At 39.9% G+C, this 21,430-nt stretch overlaps 1 protein-coding gene and 1 long non-coding RNA gene across 6 annotated transcripts in view; both read left to right on the top strand.

The window, feature by feature from the left end:
- Positions 1-5,478: 5,478 nt before the first annotated feature.
- The window catches only part of LOC310689714, a 172,121-nt gene continuing 156,169 nt past the window's right edge, over positions 5,479-21,430 (top strand). The window contains exon 1 of the long non-coding RNA XR_014517612.1: positions 5,479-5,783. This is a non-coding gene — a long non-coding RNA (uncharacterized lncRNA). The remainder of the gene's footprint in view (positions 5,784-21,430) is intronic.
- The window catches only part of ODAD2 (outer dynein arm docking complex subunit 2), a 90,855-nt gene continuing 76,077 nt past the window's right edge, over positions 6,653-21,430 (top strand). The window contains exon 1 of one of the 5 annotated variants that reach the window (XM_083467385.1): positions 6,653-6,759. The gene's annotated coding sequence lies outside the window, so the exon portion shown is untranslated. Of the gene's footprint in view, positions 6,760-20,552; positions 20,975-21,430 lie in introns of those variants that run through there. The other 4 variants (XM_083467383.1, XM_083467386.1, XM_083467382.1 and 1 more) reach the window with 4 other exon arrangements.

The following is a 21,430-nucleotide window of genomic DNA, read 5'->3' on the forward strand; positions in this document are numbered from 1 at the left end:
TGTACTGTGGGAAAGCTTCTTTTTTTAAAATAAGGAACTCAAATCTATCATCTTAAAAAAAATTAAATTGTGCTTACAATATCTGTTACCATTATCACATTCAAATAAGTAGCATAACTGAACGAACCAACTTAAAGAGCTAACTTAAGCCATGATTTTGCTGTAGAAAACAATTATTTTGTTGAAGCATACTAGTCAATGCAGCAGAGCCATTTCTGAAATGCCTGGGGCCTGTAGCCCAGTATATGTTTTTATGTTTAGGACCCAAATATTTAACTTGTCCAGAGATTTAAGATTTTCTTCTTTGTCCTGTAATTGCCCGCATCTGCACACAGAGCAAATATAAAGAATACAAATGACCCCTAATTCAGATGTGACTGTGTAAACAAATTGCACAAGATTCTGTCCTCATTTTACAAGTGAGGACAAAATATAATGACAAAATAAAAGCAACATATTACAACATGTGAGTTTAACAGCAAACCAGCAAGTTTCTCCTTGCATAGTGCATATTCTGGGGAGCTTTTCATAATAATGGTGTCACCACACACCCTATGATGGCATATTCACAATCAGCTCTAAACATCTGAACCTTAGAAGCCTTCACTTGATTTAGAGTAGACTTTCCTTCTGGAAAACCTCTAGGGGTTTAAAGATGAACCCTAAAGTCCATTTTTTCTCTTACCACTTCCTGAAAGCCCACAGCTTGTATTGCATGCATTGGATTCATGCGCCATTGGTGCAGAGTATTTCTCCTTGTTGCATGCTACTGTGCTGTGGATAATTTGAATTGCATACTTGAATAAGTTGATTAATCAGCTAAAGATAGAAAAAATAAAGGCAGATTTTCATAATTAAGGCAGCAATGTCTATGTTCTAATGTGTCACAGCAAAAGGAGGGAAAGTAGCCTTTTTACAATGGGAGAGAGTCTTGAAATTAATTGAAAATCTTTGAATAAGTTTTCCTTTACAATAAGGTGTCTAGAGATTCTAGAATAGGTGACAGTTTTGTGATTTCTTTTTAAAAACAAGAACAACAATTTTTATTGGTTTTTAAACAAATACAATAATTATTTCTATCATCCTAGAAGGGGACACAAAATGTATTTGGATAACAGACTAAAACTGGGTATATGTTGATAATATGTTGATCACATTTTCTTGTTAAAGTGCTTAGTTAAGTCAGCATGCTGACTTCTTAGGATGGATTTACTGAGCTAATCCACATACGTTTTTTTTTAAAATTTGCGACATAGAAACAAAACTTTTACTATGTCACAATGACTCCAACTTAACAAGTGTGTTACTTCAAGTAAATACTTTACTGCTTAGTCAATTGCATGCATGTGGGCACCCACAAAACTTTTTTCCAACTGCAGTTAGGACTGTAGATATTTTAGTTTCCTTGGAAAAGCATGCCTACAAGAGTTCCTTTCTTGCCTAATTGAATGAGTATAGCATTTTCCTGTGCAGTGTAGCAGTGAAGTTATAGGTGGAGAAAGATATATGTTCTACACAAGTGGAACATTCACACATCTCAGGAAGCTTAGAACTGTGTATTTCCAAACACTGCCTTTCCTTATGTTGCTGGAGCTGGGAGTCTGATGGAACCCAGGTTGCAAAACATCTTTACAAACTCAGGTTAAGATTTTACCCCCCACCCCACCCAAGAGATTAATGCAATTGTTCAACTAAAAAGGTTTCTTTGCCCACTTGGTAATACTTTATGTAGGCCAGATACAAAGGAATGTGAACCTGCCAAGAATTGAAATTCTTTTGCCTGTGTGACAGCCAAACTACCAGCATGCTCATTTTTACTCACACAAAAGGGATAAAGTAAAAAAATTCCTTCCAGTAGCACCTTAAAGACCAACTTCAGATACCTGAAGAATATCGTGTGCATGCACACGAAAGCTCATACCAAGAACTAACTTAGTTGGTCTTTAAGGTGCTACTGGAAGGAATTTTTTTATTTTGACTATGGCAGACCAACACGGCTACCTATCTCTAACTAAAAGGGATAAAGGACTCCAAGAGGCACCAAATTATCTTTTATTTTCCTGCCCAGGTTGAGCTGGTCTGACGTGACTAAGAAATAGATGATAGTGTTAACACCATATTCATGAGAACTAGTATCTTCAGAGATGCCCTGGAATCTTCGGATGAATATATAAATTTAATAAATAATAACAACAATAATGTTATTAGTATGAGACTACTTATATCATGAAACTCACTGGGTGACCTTTAGCCATTATTAGGTAAGGTAAAAAAAAAAAAAGGTAAAGGACCCCTGTACGGTTAAGTCCAGTCAAAGGAGACTGGACCCCAGAGTTGTCCATGACTAGACCTAACGGTCAGAGGTCCCTTTACTTTTAAGGGGAGTGAAAGGTGGGATATCAAGTTCAAACTCCTCCTCTTTTTCTTCTTCTACAATATGAGGAAGAGCCTTATATACTGCCACGAGGGACTTGGAGAGGGGCCAAGGCATAAATCTTATAAGCAAATGACTTTCAGATCCACTTCTGACATCTAATTCAGAGAGATGGTTGTTCCTGGCTGCTTTGGAAGACCTTGAAAGTGCAGATAAACCATTCTGCCAGTAGAGGATGATGCAGCCAAATCAAATTCTGTGTGTGTTCATATTTAACTGCTTTATAGGTATCTCTAACACCCACATGGCTTAGTGTGGTGTGTGTGGTAATAACATATGGGGGGGGGCAAGGGAAGACAAAGCAGGCCAGGCTGATTTTACGGGCTTTCCCACCCATGCTTTCAAATAAAACATATAATTTTTCTTCCTTTTTTAAAATATTACTTCTCCTACTATATCTCTCAATTTGTTTGCTTAGTACTAACACTTCTCTAAACCCAGCCCTTTATTGTATTCTAGTTTAAAAACCACCTGGATATTCTTATTCTTTGTTAAATTCCCCCCTAAGCCTCTTTTATATGCTTGTCTGATGTATAAGACAGGCTCCTGCGACATGAAAGCTTCAGAACTCTTGTGCAGCTGGCAAGTTTTTCATTCTTATTTTTTTTAAAAAGTGCAGTTCTTCTATATAAGTGTAGATATTAACTCTGAGTAAAATGGCCGTTGTCCTAAATGTTAGCAATCTGCTTTTTTCAAATGTGGCATTAACAGTTTCAGTGGCATGCTTACACCTGTAAGCTTGTTATATCACACCTTGTTATATTGAAGAACAGCAGAGTGTAGCAGACACATGTAGGCATAAGACGGGAGAAAGAACGTGAAGGTGGCCTTGTAAATCTTTGGTATTGGAGTGTGGTGTGATAGCTTCAAAGAACAGCAGATGAAAAGATCATCAGGTGTTCTTTAGATATTTATGTCAAAATTTTATACTGGATTCTTTAAAATGTGAAACCCTTAAAACACACAGTTATGGCTAGCAAATGTTAAGAAAGGAAAACTCTTCTTTAAGATATCAAACTTCAGCTGAGACCAATATTTTTTCCTTCCTGAACACTGGTGGCTTTTCCCACTCTTGGCGTTGCAAATGACGAGAAGGCTTTAATCTGGGAAACTAACTGCTGAAAACTGACATCTTCTTCAGGCTGGTGCTTTTATTACAGTGGTTTATTCTGCAACATGTTCTTAACACAATAATCTGCTTCAGTTTGGGCTCACCCACACTTCCACTTGCCGTGTGATTTCTAGGCGCAGGTCTGAGACGTTTTTCTTTTGTCCCATTACTTTCCTTGAGAAAACCCACTGTTTACTGCTAAATTGGAGCAAATGTCAATCTGCAGAAAACCCAATTGATATTTGTTCCAACTCAGCAGTATACAAGACAGAGAAAGCAGCAAGACAAAAGAGAGGGGGGAAACACGCTTGAACCCATACCTAGAAATCACAGGACAAATGTGGACGAGCCCTTTGTTTTGTGATGTTTCCCCAATGCTACCGCATTATTGCTCTCTTGAAGGGCTATAGTTCAAAGAAAGCAGGGCAAAACTAAATGAGAGCATTTGTGGTGTTAAAAAGTGATGGGCTTTCAGCAGGAAGTTCTGGGATATGCACTGTTTGGAAGGGAAGCAATGTGCCTGCCCCAAAACTTGCAGACATAAACAGAATTGGAAGCAGGCTCTACCTGTGACCATCCCAATAATAATAATAATAATAATAATAATAATAATAATAATAATAATAATTTTTATTTATACCCCGCCCTCCCCAACCAAGGCCGGGCTCAATAGCATCAAATCATCATGAATCTGCAATAAACAGAATATATGGAGAGGCCAACAGTCTCCTTTAAATGCAGGATTTCTTACCAATGGTCCCTCCCTAGGAGGGAGAGAGGAAGGAGGTGCATCCCCACTTATCTTTTCTTCCTTCTCCTGAGGTAGCTTTCTGCTTTAAAAAGGAACACTGGCTTGATGTTACCTGTAGAAGAAGTTTGTGGCATCTAGTTTAGTCTTAAGGCTTTGTACCATACAAGTGTCTGCCAAAGTCCAAAGAGAATAAACCAACTGTCCTTCCTAGAGAGCAGTTGCCTCTGATGGAGTTAAAGGACAGTGAGAAGAACCATTTCCTATCCCACATCCTGGTCCTAATGCAAGATGGCATCTCTGGCCCAGCAGTTTTGTAATGTTCCCGTAAAAAGTGAGAGGGGGGGGAGCATTTTCACAAATCTAAGAGACCACAACAAGACCATCTGACAATACTCCCAAAATAACATAGCACATGCTTTCTGAATATCCACAGCAAGGCTGACATAATTCTGGCCCAAGGCAGGCTTCTCCTCGCTGTATCAGTGTCACTGTTTAAAAATAGGTCTCTTTTGTCATCTGTGGAACTGGTGGCCAGGTTGAGTCATGATTGATGTCACCAGAAAGAACACTCTGAGCCTGCAAAACTGACAGCAGGCTCCTCTGAACGCGGTAAGATTTACACAGCTCTTAGAAGTTGTGTCTGGATCTGCGTCTTGTTGTAAATCCTAAAAGCTACTTTGTGGACGAGGGACAATATGCTGTCAGAACAGGAAGGCACGCTTCATCCAGAGTAGAATTGCAAATGTCCAGGCTCCTTTTGAACAAAGCATTAAAATAGATATTTCCTCCATATTCGCAGACATTTTCTATTTTGAAGGTAAGGCTGGCTACTTATGCGTGACCAAAAAAGTAGAAGGAAAACATCTCTGCATAAAAATGCCAATGGATGTGTGTAATTGCAGATTTTGAAAGAATTGGTAGAATTTACATACCATTTTCTATACCACACATCTCGCCATAGTGAGGAAGACTGGGGCCAGTTGGCCTTGTGTGCCTACTCAGTCTGGCACCTCAAGGCCCCGCTCTCTCTTCTTAAGAGTTATTTATCTTCAAAGTGGTCATAGACTGGGAATCCCTGCAAACGGTGGGTTCCTTCAAACAGCAGAATGTCCTCTGATAGCCCTTCAAATAGAGGAATGCCCTTTGTAAAATAGGAGGCATGGTCATCCTATTCAAAGGTAGAATTATATACAGTGGTACCTCGCAAGACGAATGCCTCGCAAGACGAAAAACGCACAAGACGAAAGAGTTTTCCGTTTTTTGAGTCGTTCCGCAAGACGAATTTCCCTACGGGCTTGCTTCGCAAGACGAAACGTCTTGCGAGTTCTTGCGAGTTTGTTTCCTTTTTCTTAAAGCCACTAAGCTGTTAATAGCCGCTAAGCCGTTAATAGCCGCTAAGCCACTAATAGCTGTGCTTCGCAAGACGAAAAAACCGCAAGTCAAAGAGACTCGCGGAACGGATTAATTTCGTCTTGCGAGGCACCACTGTATTAGCTGACTAAAAGGGTATCCCTTGAGCTTTTTGATGCTGCTCATTCCCTCAATTCCTATCCTCCTTACCCTTGACATAAAGTAAATCAAATGACTGTATTCTCAGGCAAATGATTATGCACAAGATCATTTAACTGCTGGATGAATATTTCTCATAATGCAACCTTTTCTCCATAGCTCCTTAATGGAAGCATCAACATCATCGTTGGGAAATTTGACCGGCACTGAATCCATGTATTATTACTTTTTAAAACGATTGAGAGCATTTTAAAAAAAAACATTTCACATGAGCATACAACACAGAATAAAGTGTAGAATGTGTAGAATAGACTTGTCCCACTTCAGCCACAAGTTAGGAAATATATACAGTGGTACATCGGTTATCGAACGTAATCCATTCCGGAAGACCGTTCGACTTCCGAAACATTCGAAAACTCAGGCACAATGGGCAGTTGGCAGATTCAATTAGAAAAGAGAGAAATGCGCCTTGGAAATTGAACGGTTTCCAAGGCGCATTCAAAAACGGAAGCATTTACTTTCAGGTTTTCAGCGTTCGGAAACCGAGACGTTCGGCAATGGAGACATCCGAAAACATATATATATACAGTATATACACATATATACAGTATTATCTAACACTGTATATAATATATTTAATTTCAAATATTTCCCAGGTGGCAGGCTGAGCTATAATCTTTCTCCCTGAAGGGTGAGCTGTTTCACTTGCAGGAACATTTTGTGGAGAAATATTCAAAATGCCTCCCCTCTCCTGCCCTGCCCACCACAAAATGCTGCCAGTAGTGTCACAGTCCACTCAGACGCCCTCATTCTGCTGCAGGCCTAAGCCAGCACCTCATTTTCAGAACCACCTCAGTAAGAGCGGCAGGGGGAGGAGAGACCAGGTGCTGTGGAAAAGATGGCTTTATGTAGTAGGAGCAAGAGAAGTGAGACTGAGAGAATGGAAAATCCCAGGTGAGGAGTGGGTAAGGGTGGGATTACGCGATGGCTGCCTAAAGTCCTAGACTTCCCAGTTCCTGAAGATGTGTCTGACTGTTCTGCCATATGTTGTTATTAGTGCTACAGTCAGATGACAAAGGGCAGGTTGTGACTGAAAGTGTATTCAGAGGCACACACAGAAAGAAGAAGCCAAAAAACAGCTAATCATAAAAATGGTAAATATGTGGAACAGTTTGCCATGCACAGCTGTAATACCGCAAGCTCTCTGAGTGATGCCAAGCTTTTGAAATTAGCAAGATCCCCAACCTTCATTTGATTTGAAGATGGAAAATATTAACAAATTTATTACATTTGTTTAGCATTCATGTTGCCTTTATTGCATGCTGAAGGTATTGCCAAGCCATTATTTATTTGATGCAGAAATAGCTTCCCATAAAGCACAAATAAACAATAAAAACCGAATAAAAAAGCAACAACAAGTACAGCACAGATACAGACTGGGATAAGAATCTACACTTACTTAACTAAGCAGTTAACTTCCTCCTGTACCACCTTCACAAACAGATCTCTCTGTCTTTATCTGATGCAATAGGCATCAGATGTCAGGCATCAGGTGTCACGGTTTTAGATTATATTACTGTCCTCAAAACAAGAATACATTTATGATCATGTATGAACAGGATGAACAGTTCCTTCAAATACTTGAAAAATCAGCAGGGGATGCAGGGAAATAAGAAGTAACAGCAAGAATGTTTGTGTATATCCAAAGTGTGTGTGTGTGTGTGTGTGTGTGTGTGTGTGTGTGTGAGAGAGAGAGAGAGAGAGAGAGAGAGAGAGAGAGAGAGAGAGAGAGAGTTCTGTTGAGCACACAAGAAGGTGGAATTAAGCCCATAACCACTTAGACTGAAGATATTGAGGGGAAACCATGGCTTGTTATCATACACTGTATTTCATTCTTTAAAATGTACTGCAAAGGCACCTGGGAATGCACTGCCAAAGCTTGTGGGATTGCTAGCCACTGTTTTTGCACAATTTTTTTTGCCAATTCTGCACTCTTTTCGCCCCTTTTTGGGTTCGTGGCAATGCGCACATGCACATGCCTTGAACTCACATAAATGGGGAGTTGCCTGCAATGTATTTGGTTAACTATGCAATAAATAAAATAATCCAAATAATGCATTTGGAAGCTGAACTTTCATCCATGGTACAAACCCAGCAAAAGCACACTCATAATTCTTTTTAGTAGCCAACGCCAGCGGTGGGAGCTGGTGGGGCACCAATTGCCAAGCCTGCTGGGCTTGTACAGACAGGAAAGAAGGTGAGAAAAGGCCTGTTTCCTTTCATTTGGCCTTAAAAAGAGATATTTTGTTTCCCATTGGTCCCAGCATGCCAGGAAGATCAGTCTGTCAGCCTCTGTGTACTGTTTCCTCTTGTCTGAGGCATGTCAGGGAGACGGAAGATCTTTGCTATTGGATCTGTGATGGCTCATTCAACTCCAGTAACTGCCTGATGTGGTAACTCCGTCACAATGCGCACCATAATGGGAAATTAGCCTGGAGCAACTATATATTTCTTTTACTACACATTGCATAAGGTCCTTGTACTTTTTCAGTTGGCTTCTATAAAGTACCAACAATGGGAATCAAACCTGATGTTACGCATATAAAAAGAATACTGTTACTATCTGGCAAAAACATATGTAATCCAGTTTTACTATTAAGCTTCTAATGCCACCATTTCAAACAAATCAGAGTAAATAACTTTCTGGAACTGATCACGTGACTTTTTGGAAAAGCAGCATGCAGAAATAAAGAACTTTAAAATAAATGCATCTCCAATTCTTCAATACATTACTGGGCGTCCAATGAAAGAGTCTGGGAGTAAATCTCTAGTGCTACATAAAGTCCTAATTGAAGAAAAAGGAAACCATTCGATTTGTTTCTTCCAACAATAAAATATGTAATTACCAAACCTGGAAGGCGTTGGTTCCTTCAGCATGGCTAGAATGGCTCCAGTTTTTTCAACGAAAAAGCTTGATTTAGAATAGTTATTACCAGAAAAGGAAATGGAAAAAAAATGAAGAGTAAATGTACCCATATGGACGATTGGAATATCCATGGCAGAGACTTTGAGAAAAATACCAGAAAATTGGCTGAATGAAGAGTATCAGAATGTACACTATGCAGGAAGACACGTATTGTAACACATACTTCTGCTCTGGTTAAACAATATAAACCGCGTTGATAAAAGGGCATCTTTTGTTCTGCAATTTGGCCACCTAATTGAGATGGATGTAGAATGAAACCTGTAACCCCATTTTAACTTCCTTCATCAACAGCATCCATATGTCATCCAAGATAGAGGGTTAGTATTGGGGGAAGTATTCCTTGGCTTTAACATAATATTTCTTTATATTTCACTTGACTGCTGACATAATATGATCAGTATGGTGACGGAAACCAGATACAACTGCAAAGGATCCCCCACCCCTTAGCAGCTCTTATTTAACCAAGCTGCAACCAGTCCAGTTTATTTTAGAACCTGCTTTCTTAGTGGAAATAAAGATTGATTTTTGTCACCACCAAAATCTTGCAGTTGCAAAATGTTACAGTCTGCTTTGCAATTGTACATTTGCCTCTAGCTCCTTGAAGGAAAACTGGGAAGACAACATTGCAGCTACACATTTTTATTGTGCCTGAGAAGATTAGTGCATATTTATTTCTGCTTAACGGGTCAGCCTTCCCTAACCTGGTGCCTTCCAGATGGTTTAAACTACAACTCCCATCAGCCTGAGGTTTTCTGCACACTACACATTTCAAAGCATGTTTGAAGCGCATTCTTTCCCTCAAAGGAATTATGGGAATTGTAGTTTACCCCGCATAGAGCTACAATTCCCAGCCACCCTTAGCAAACGACAGTGCCCAGAATTTTTTGAGGGGAATAATATGCTTTGAATGTGCTTTGAACATGTAATGAGCATGCAGCCCAGTCAGCATGGCTGTGCTGATATAGGGTGATAGATATCTGTTGAGAGTCAACATTTTGCAGAGCAAGCTGCTGTCCCAGGGCCTCCTCAGAAACTCAGAGCATAACTGCAGCTTCCCAGTGGTAAGGGAGACATGCTCTGCAGTTGCTGAGAGGCACTTCCATGCTATCATTTTCTCTTCTTTCAGGCTGAGCCCCAGTCCAAAATAAATCTGTTTGATGCACCTATCTCTACCTCTGCCGTGTTGTGGGGATGGGAAGACGCTGGACCAGAGCCTGCAATTTGACTATATTTTGAATAATTGACATTGCATGTTAACAAGATACCCCAAGAGATCATATGAAAAACAGGTTTTGCATGTCAATTATGTTGGTTTTAGCTCATATGCTTAACCAAAGGTCTCTGGGAGCTCCTGATTTTCTCCTTGTTTAATCCCTTGTTTCATTCCACTCCAAGAGAAGCAATGTAACTCTTAAGAACAGCCACAAACCAGAATACTGAAAGGGGAGATTCACAGATTGTTTATATTGAGATGATCACATAGGTTCCAATAAGACCATAAAAGGGTATGTTTCTGCTAATCACTCCATTAAGAATGAAAACTAATCCCATTTTGGTCATTTTTTCCCCACCTGATCTCTCTAGCCACTCTCCTTTTTTGAAATATGTACTGAAGCAGTAGATTGCATAATGCCAAAGCAAATAAAGCCACAGAACGAGGAAGGTAGAAAACAAGAGCACAATATTATTCTGATTTTGAAACGTGCATCATCCCTCCTTTTTTTATTGGTTAAGCTCTCCCTAAATCACATTAAGTCTTGGATAGTGTGCCCTGCATTCCCATCTGGAAGCCATTTCAAGAAATGTCCTGCAAAATCTCATTCCCTGTCATTGTGAAGAAAAGCAACTGCCTGAATATTATTAATCCTCAATTTATTATTCCAAATATCTTGTCTCACTTTAGGCAGCCTTTATTCTTCTTGAAGATTGCTGAAAGCATCATCTCTTGGCCAGACAGCCTCTTCTGAAAATCGCATACTTTCCCCCCATCATGTTGAATCCCATCGGAAAAGACTTCATTCCCCCCCCCCCCTCCCTTGAATTCACAACTGATACCTTGAGCTGTCTGTTGTTCAGCCCTTAAACCATGTTCCAGTCCAGGTCATCTGACCTGTAGCATGTGTTCACCCAATCAAAAAGTAAACAGGGATTTACTTATTTCTTCCAAATGCCATAATGGTCAAGGATGCAGTTGCTAAAGACTGCTTGGATAGTTCTGAAAGATGCTGGTTTTGGAAGTAATCTTGACTGTTCCTAATAAATAACTTACAATGTCAAAAACTGGAAATAAGTCAATTTTCAAGGAACAGAAAATACTGTCTCTATCTGGAAAATATCAGCTGAAGCTTGTAAATACATGCTTTCCCAGTCTCATAGTCAATCTCATGACATGTGCTCAGTTGACACTTTTTTCTTGTTATGAGGAATGTCCCATGCCTGATTACATTTTTAAATAGCTGTTCCACCTTTCTTCATCAGCTTTGCAAAATGACAGCACTACCTTGGTATCTTCATACAGAAAAAAAGGCAAATCAGAGTTTGTCTAATGACTGTGGTGAAACTTACCGAAAGAATCAGAAATCAAGAGAACAAACTTTTTAGAAAGGAATAGAAATGTTTTCTTGAGTGTTTACAAACAAATTGTAAACAGATCAAGACATTGGCAGGATTATTGTAAAAATCTGCAGTTTCAGAAAAAATGTATATGAGATGTACATGAGAATAGAAGAAGAAAAGAATAAGTTAAGATAATTTGGAGTATGCAGGAAATGATGAAAGTAAATGTAAAGAACTGCAGAAAGAGGAGGAAGGGAGTCAAAATTTGAAATGTTTGAATGTTTGTTGAACAATTGTTGTAAATGAAAATTATAAATATAATTATATTTTTAAAAATGTCTGTGGCTACTAAGGTGGTATCCCATTGATTATTTCTGTTGCCTAGATGAGTGGCCATTGTAGTAACACCCAAAACCTCAGAGTGTTGCAGCGCTTCAGAGACTTTCTAGTCTATTGTGGCATGAGTTTTCAGAGACATTTGCTTTCGCAAAGTAGACATTATGAATGCATGCATAAATTGCCAATTAAGCGTGTGTGTAAATAGAATTCAAGTGAGACCTACAACAAAGTCTTGCAGTGTGAGGCGAGTGATCCTGTTCAGCATTCCTGACAGCCATTTCAGCCCCCCACATTTCCCCCTCCCCACCCAGCACTCAGCATTCTATGACCACTTAGCATGCTGAGTTTTCTGTGGGCATTTCCCCCCTAAATATTTTTATGTAGCTCTGCAAACCTTGAGCTTCCCCTAAGCCTGCTGGTAACCTGCTTCTTCTTATGTGTGGATGTTGCTGCTTTGGCTACACAAGGACCCATACCTGGAGAATGAGTTTGCTATTAGTATACAGGAAAGCTTTCCATGCCAGTCTCTGTCTGCCTCGCATTTAATGAAAAAGACAGTTGATTGACCAGTTTATTGTGGTGTGAACTTCCAATAGTCTCTGAGGTGCATCCAGATGTTGAAACTTGTTTTCAGGTTCTGGAAATACTATATCTAAATACATAAGAAATACTTTTATACTTTCCCTCTCTTATACTATTGAAGCAGGATCTTGGATTCTTCTTTTTTTGTAGCGTTTTAATGTTTACCTGCTAAATTTGGCACAACTGGCAAAGAAGACTTTGTTTTTCATAATACTCGATATTGTGGTGTAAGATCCTGGTGGTACTTGGAACACAAGACCCAATGGCTAAAGTGTTTGTGGCTTTTAAGAAAAGGATGACTAAGGGGGAAAACATGAATAAGGTTTATGAAAGTATGTATGGTGTAGAGAAAATGGAGAGAGAGAGAATTTTAATTTCTTTCCTGCAATATTAAAATCTGGGGTTCACCGAATGAAGCTGATTGCTGTAGATTCAGGACAGACAAGAGACAATCCAACTGATGTATAGAATTCACTGCGACAGGATATGGTGCTGACTCATTTGAAGGAGTTTAAAGGAGATTTAAGCAAGCCCGTGGATAACAAGTCTATTTGTTATTTAGTAATGAAAACAAAATGGAGCCTTCATATTCAGAGGCAGTGCAAAGCTTGCTAGAAAGCCACATCATAGGAGAGCATCCAACCTTATGCCCTGCTTGGTGGGTTTCCAGAACCATACAACTACCGGTACCTACTTTGGAAAACAAAATACCTGGAACTTTGGTCTGATCCAGCATTACTCTATTTCTGTTCTTATGTTATAGCTGGGATGTTTAGAGCCTCCTCAGCAGCCCCATCTCCCAGTCTTGCTTCCTTCCCCATTCTTCTCTCAAGCAATGTTTTTAAAGCACTACAGTTATTTGCATATTGGCAAGGAAAGCGGTGGAAGTTGTGTAATTAACTACATCACCTAGTCTCTCCCTAAAATCTATGTGCACAGTTGCTCTGATTTGTGCATAACACTGCTACCTATATGCCATGTTAATGATGAAAAATGAGCTCAAAAATACCTGTTCAATCCAATCTGGCTTCCATGATGATTTATTGGTGTAGCTCACTTTATTAAAGAAACAATCTATTTATATACACACACACACACCAACACACACATGCACCAGCGGCTATGCTTCATCACTGACTGATAAAGGTGACTGAGGAAAAAATGAATGAGTAGTGTTGCCAGTGTGAAAAGAATGTGTATGTGTGTGTTTTAAAAAGACTGATTCTAATAATGTCGGTAGAAACATCTCAGGTGCTTAAAATCAACAGACCATATTTATATGACAGTTACATCAAGGATAGATATTACCTGTTTTATTGCACTGAACAAGGAATTTATAGGCATAATGTTCCAGATTTGAGGCTCTCTCTATTTCATAGTGGTAAGTTGTTGACACTGGCTGAACGTTTGATTTGAAATAGTGTTTTAACATCTACTCCCCATTCACTGATATGTGCAAACTCAACCAGCTTTTCCATTCAGCCACCCTATTTATGTGTCCCTCCCTCTCCCCGTTCATGTACTAATCTCTTCCAAGCAACGTAACCCATTCATAGTTAGTCACATAACCCAGTCATACACTGTACAGTCATGCATCTATTCACCTTAGCCAATCTAACACTGCCCTGTCTACTGTCCTGGGGGAAAGAGCCTGTGTTATATATTTGTATTGTTGGCCCATGGATTTTAAAATGCTGTGGGGTTTTTTGTAACTTGTAAGCTGCCTTGAAAGAACTGGTACCCTGAAAGGTGGGATATATCAGTGTTGTTTTTTTTAAATCAGCGGTTGTTGTTAATAATAATAATAATAATAATAATAATAATAATAATAATATATTTATTGTCATTGCCCCCTCTCGGGGACAACGAAATTACTTGGCTGCTCCATCCACCCAGGTAGGGCACTCCACACATCAAAACCATTTTTAGGTGGGCTGTAGTGTAATTGCCATAAATAAGTAAGAAGTACCTACCAATTTGCTGCCATCCTTTGGTGGTGATGAAATTACCGTATTTTTCCCATGTATAACACACACACCCATGTATAAGATGCCCCCTTTGGGGGAGGGACTCCAAATTAAGAACCTACTGTCACTAGCGTTGCAAAAGCCATCTATTGACTGTCCCCTCACCAGCAGAAGTCGCCGATCGCCTGCCCAATTGCTGCAGCAATGGCCAAACAAGCCCAGCCCTTGCCACAACCACCAATAACATGCCCAGTAGACACTGACAATCTCCGGCTCCCAGCAGCAACCAATAACACGTCCCCACTATGCACTATCCGTGTATAAGACGACCTACACATTTTAGCATGAAATTCTAATATAAAAAACTTGTCTTATACATGAAAAAATACGGTACTTGAAAATTACTTTAAAATGTGACTGGATAAATTCCTTGAGGACAGAATGACTAGCAGTCAGGATGTGTATAAGGAACATTCCAGTTCAAATGTAGCATGCCAATGGATTCCTGTTAGTGGATGAGGGCTACTGTCTTCCTGCCCAGCTTGTTGGCTTTCTAGGGGCGGGTGGTTCAGAGAACAAAAATGCTGGGCTAGATGGAGATTTGATCCAGCTAGGCTCTTTCGTATGTTAATTCTCACCACCAACAGCCCCATCTGGCTCAAGGTCTTCAACAAGGGCGATTATTTTTTAAACTCAGCAACCAGAATGGCCACAAACCATTCCACAGCATGTAAGCAGTTAAGGCAAAAGGGACGAGTTGAGTGTTCAACAATCTAAAAGTTTCAAACAATGTAGTTTGCATCTACTCCATTTTTTTGTCATATTTATCTGATTGGGGCAAATTGGCAAGCCACTATCTTCTGTCTGTGCTCTTTAATTTGATATGGTTTCCGTACAACCATAGCCTCGACCTAGCTAATTATACAAAGTTGACTTTGATTTCAAAAACAGATAACTATTTTCACTGCTGGCTTCTTGAAGGTCAACAATATAGAATATTTCTTGGCATTATAGTGCTTTCAATACATGCAATATACAGACTGGGGGTGGGGGAAGTATGTCTAGCAAAAAGACATATTGCTGGTTCTCTGACAGACAGTAATTTACCACTGATTAACTCGGTGTAACAGTTTGGCTTCAAGATGAGCTCTTGAGAATCGGTGAGAGTGTGGGGCCCTCCATGAGGTCAGTAATCAACTTTTCTAATTGACCACAGCTGGAGCAAAACATAGGGGGAGATGAGACACAAGGCCCACACTGTTATATGGGGGGAAACCCACGAGGATTTTAGGGATAAAGAAGGGGAATCTCTTCCTGGAGAATATGCTCCTTGTCAACTCAAAGGCCAAAATTAGGGCCGGAGGTGAATGATGCTGTAAGGAATGAGCATTTGGAAGCCTGAAATATCCCATGAGGATTTTATTTCCATGCAATACGCTGGAGTTTTAAGTTGCTTTGAGAGGCAATGCTTAATCACTTATTTCCTGCATTTGTGTAATGATGAATGTTGAGATGTTAATATTTCTTAGAAATATTACCCAACTATTTCCTAGTCAAGAGGCCGTGTTTGCGTAGAGGAAAATATGGGTGTTCTTGTTTCTCTATAAATGGCAGTGGGTACCAAAAATGGGCACCTTGAATGGTCAGCTCCTGCAACCAATGGTCTTTATTCCTCTGGGGAAAAGCAGAGGTATGATAGGCTCAGGTGGTGGGGTCATGTGGCTGCTGCTATTGGTGTTATGTACTGAAGTTCTCACCCTGGGCCAGCAGGGGGATACTGTGGATAGTTATGCAAATAAGGGATCGAAAGTGACATTCAGTGATTGGATGGTTTTAGAAAATTGTTACAGTTATGTTGTACTGGAGCTCTATATAAGCAGGCTGACTGAGCCCTTCAGTTCTGTTCTGGCCTGTGAATAAACAAGAGCTGTTTGAAGAATCGCTGTGTCGTCTGATATGTTCACCCACAACTTAACACTTTGTGTGATCATGTCAGGTGCCAGTTCACACAATCAATGCTTCCGCATGACCCCAAAATCCACAAAACCCATTCCTCTGGTGGAATATCCTCAAAACATTGTGGCTACCTCTGAAAATAATTGACCTCAACCAAGCATAAGCTTGAATAAAATATGTCATATTATTACATCCATGCAGCATTTGAATTGTTAATGTGTTCTAAGAATGTTTCCTTTTTGGTTTAGGAAACCTTTTTAAAATATTTCATTTGCATTTGCCAGGTGTGGGGAATTTTGACTGAAAGAGCATGACTTGTGCAGTGACTGTAGGGCTGTGAAGATCTGCACAGACTGAAGTCAGTGGACCACACCAGTTGACCTACAACATCTGAGGTTTATGGCTCCATGCTAGCTGTTTTAAAAACAGGTTATAACTTGTGGTGTTCCACTGCCTGGATGCCTCAAAGAAAAATATACAAACTTGCCTCTAGTTCTAAGTTAAGAGCCTCCAAGCACAACTTGACTCATAAACAGATTATGAGCCAGCAAGAAGTTGTTTACTTAAGCCCCATGATGCTAATTGATATTTTTTAACCTAGTAGGGAAAAGAGCTGCCTTCTCTTCACTTTTTAATAATGTTAAGTCTAGCATTCCTGTGAATTCAGCCATGCCCTATATACTGGTAAATTAAATGCCAATAACCGTGTCATCTTCAGAGCATAGTGAGTAGTGTAACAGATTTCATTAGAAAAAGCACTGTGGCACTTTAGAGGCTGACTGATTTATTGTCGTATTAAGGCATATTTGGTTAAAAAGCACATAAACTACTCCCGGAAAACCAAAGAATTCTAATTTTACCTTCTGAAAATGTCAGATAATACTAAATAATACTAAATAATAATAATAATAATCAATAATATAGAATGTTTCAACTTTAAAAAATGAAGGGTGCTAAAAAGTTGTAACATGACTTAGGAATTCAAAAGATATTTGGGTTAAATTAATATAATTTTGTTTTGTTTGGTAAGTAAATGTGTGTAAAATTGCTTGGACACCATCAAAAATGATTGCCAAGTACTTGAAATTTTGTTGTTGTTGTTGTTGTTGTTGTTGTTGTTTAGTGTTATTTAGTATTACCTGATATGTTCAGAAGCTAAAATTAAAATTCTTTGGTTTTCCGAGAGTAGTTAATGTGCTTTTTAACCAAACTTAGATTTACCAAGCTAAATGTTGTCCAATCACAAAAATAATAGCAGTTGGGAATTCCTCACACCCAAAACATATTTTTAAGACTCCTCCCTGAAGAAATTTGCAAAAATTAAATTTCACCTCCTGAAATGATATACCCTATTTTGCCAATGGTCTTTCATAGCATATTTCTCCATGGATACTGAAAGGTGACCAACTGAGGCAGTGAACAGAAAAGAACTGACAACTTGGCTACAGAACAAAATGAATGTGCTGCAATGATTATTGTATACTTATCTCCGGATATTTTTAAATCTGGACAACAGACATAAATCAGTGGATAGGGTTACCATACCCGATGGAAATGGCGGAACTGGCAAGCCAATTATTCACCCGACTATATCAAGGCAAATTTTGTCTGGGTGAACACTCATACTGACAAGCACTGAAGGGATTTTGAGGGAAATAAAGAACAACTCTCGCTATGTTTGCTCGTATAGAGAAAAGATACAAGCTTATATCATCAGCTTGTGGATATAAGCAAAATATGCATAGGGGGCAAATCTATGTAGGTGTCCAGAATTTCTCAAGAAAGAATTTTTGTAACAGATGTGGGTTGGATACATTTTGATATATTATCAATCAATTTAGAATATATGAGAAATAATCATGTATGGTAAAACATATCAAGCTTCATTTTCCCAGTGCCTGCCAGTGAAGAAGCACTTTGTAAAAATGAAGTCAAGTAGATATTTGACTAGGTCTGAGCACTTGTTGGGGGCTGCTAAGTAGATTTGAAGGGTTTGGTTTCAGAATTGAACAAGTGTTTTTTTGCAAAGCACTTTAAAAAAGAAAAGAAAACAACATATGTTAAGCTTGGAGAAGGATTTGGAGATGGAAATAACTGAGGAGGATTGGGCAGATATATGGTACAAAAACAAACCCATTTAAGTGCTTCTCTGAGGGAAGTTAATTTATAAGATTTTGAGCAGGTGGTATGTAACATCTGTGCACATTCAATACATATGTAAAAAGAGTAATAGGGTCTGTTGGAAATAATGTGGGAAGGGAGGCTCCTTTAAGCATATATGGTGGTCTTTTAAATAAATTCAAGGATTTTGGCAAAAAAAAAAGTATAGGAGTGGATTAAAAATATCAAAGGCCATGATATTCACCTAGGCCCCACATCTTTTTGAAAGATACTGAATGTTATGCTTTTAAAGAACTTTTAATTTTGTTAATAGCACCAAAGTTTCATATAGTCCAAATTGGAAAATTACTCAGGCATCTACATTTATACACCTGGTATACAACTATTGGGATATTTCAGTCATTCATTAGGTAATGGATCTTATGCAGACAGTACAAGCTCTTCAGATGGAAAGCGCATTTCTTGAAAATTGGAAACCCTTTTCCTGAGGCTTGCAGATATTGACAAATTGCTTAGCCATTAGAACATAGCCTCCATGACGCTACAAAGAATGTAGTAAAAGGTAAGATAAGAATTCGTTTCATGCCTGGCGGGAGTATCCAGTGGCATAAGGTAATATAAATTTAATTTCATATAAATGTAGTGAAAAGGTCCTGCACTGGTCTTATTACACTAAATTGGTCAAAACAATCCCTTGGTCTCCTACAATGTCTGTATCTTCCATTTGCATCTCACAGCAAACATTACATGGGCAAAATTATGCAAACAGCTCAGAGACTGGATGGGTATGATTCTGCAGCAGCTTTCCTGCCAAGTCTGAGCAACTCAAAGTGAAGAGAAGCAATTTTCTATTATTACCACTTGGTTTTCATTCCTTCTCTATACTGTATAGAGAGATCATGCACAATACAATATAAATTAGTCTTTTTTATTAAGTTTTTGTGTTTTATTAATGGCTACTTTTTGTTTTTTGTGCTCACACAGGTAATTAGTCTAGCAGTATGTAAATAGATTTCTTCTCTTACACTATCACGTGTTTGTTCCGTTGTGTCTTTCCCTCCTTGTTACACACGCTTGAGCAGTGTGAAGTTTCAGTGATCCCAGCACATACCTTGGGGTTGGTTCTCTTGGAATGAAGATAAATGAGACTGGTAGTATTTTTATGACATAATGTTTATTTACACACATACACAGGCTGAGCACATTAGCTTACTAGGAGAACCACCCCTCCCATGCCCTAGCATTGGATTTTTATGCAGAGCAAGTCAGGTCTCTGTGCCATTTCAAGACAGCCTGGCTGACACATTGATCACATCACATCCAGACAAGGGAAGGAAAAAGAAACCTCATCCAGAAAGGTCTCTGTCCATTTGCTTCTGCATCAACAAATCATTTGCACACTATCAACTCTTTACTTATGCAAAGGCCCATTTTCCCAACAAAACAGAGTATATCAGGCTAAGCTTCTTCACTTAGCTTGACTTGTTTAAACATCCCTCCTTCTGCGAAACCTAACCTCACTCCTCTATAACAGTATTGGAGAGGATTCCCAAAATCCATTTTGTCTAATCCCAATTTCACTGTCGCTTTTGTATACCTGAAAAGAATATATGCACTGATGTTTTCCCCATCCAAATATGAATAGCCCGAATTCGAATAGTAAAAAAGCATTTAAATGTTATAAAGGGGAAATATTCTTATTGGTGAAATATATCCCTGCTGTTGTACTTCAATCTTTGAAACACTGGGACTTGGGAGTTAATTCTATGGTTTTATAGTTCCATTTCGGTTTGTAATTATGTTCACCTTTTTTGGCACGGGGTGCGGGAGAGAATAAAATTATGAATTCAAAAACGCACCACGTGTGATGATTGACTTTTTAAGCAAGCATTTTAGGTGTTACCCAAGTGTTCATCCTTACACAGTTATTTAGGCAAAAGAAAGACCAAGCATGCCCTGGCAGATATTGGAGGACCTGCGGCAAGGGCTTCTGAATGATCCCCAGTCATTTAACAACAGCAGCAAGAAAAAAGGCCGCCACCCTCTCAAAACAAAAATAAAACACTGCCTTGAGATTCCCTGCAGTACAGCGGGTGAGCGCGCGCGGCCGCGCGGTTGGCGGGGAGGGTGCTGGGCGAGACGATTGACGTCTCGAGCAGCCAGCCGAGGAAAGGGACCCCCACGTTGCCACAGATGCGTCCCTCCCCTTCGGAAGGGCCGTGCTTTTAGGAGCAACCCCCCGCCGAGGAATGGCAGTGAAGGAGGCGCCTGCCTTTGTTGACGGGAGTCTCCTAGCAACAGGAGGCCTCTGGTTCCTCCGGTCTCCATGGCAACCACGCCGCGCTTGTTCTCCGGAGGCGGCGGCACCTGCGAGGGTCGCCGAGGAAGAATCCGGAAGCGGCTCGGTCCGGTCAGTCGGTCGGGGAACGAGGGGCAGCGAGGGAGCCTCGGGCTTGGTGCCCCCGCCTTGTTTCTGGTCCAGGTCGCCGGGCTGCTGTCTCCGAAGGGCCTCCGCGGGTCCAGCTCAGCCCGGGATAAGGAGAACCGGGATTGTGTGGCCATAGATACTTGTGTGTGTGCATTTATATAGCTGTTCCTCATCTTCCTGAAGGTATCCAAGCGGGGGCCTCCTCAGCACCCCCTTTTCCTCTGACAGTGACGGGTGGGTGTTTTGGGGGGGGATGCTTAGGGGGCGCCCGTCTGGCAACTGGGCTCTTGCACCCACCATCATCCCCTGTCCTTTTAGCTAAACCAGAAAACCATAGCCATAAAATTGCCAGCAACTGCATCGTGCTATGAAGCAACAGGTGTAGAGAATGAAATTCTAGGTTACTGCTAGTGATTTTATTGTTACTAGTCCTCTCGTCTTGCTCATTATGGTTTTATATATATCATTACAAAGCTTCTTTTCTGAATGTTGATCCTTGACTGTCCTAAAGAGATTGGCTGGTATTTAGAGCAGTGGTCGTCTTCAGCCTTTTCAGACCCAGGAGAGAGCTTTTGCCCCAACGCAACATGTGTTTGGGGATCCAGTTCTTAATTACACTTGAGTTGCTATTTATTCTGGAGGGGTGGTGTTCTTGTTATAAGCCAGCCTTCGGCCAGTTGTGACCCAGCA

This window comes from Podarcis liolepis (genome assembly GCF_965112155.1).
Source record: "Podarcis liolepis genome assembly, chromosome: 12".
Classification (NCBI taxonomy): domain Eukaryota; kingdom Metazoa; phylum Chordata; class Lepidosauria; order Squamata; family Lacertidae; genus Podarcis; species Podarcis liolepis.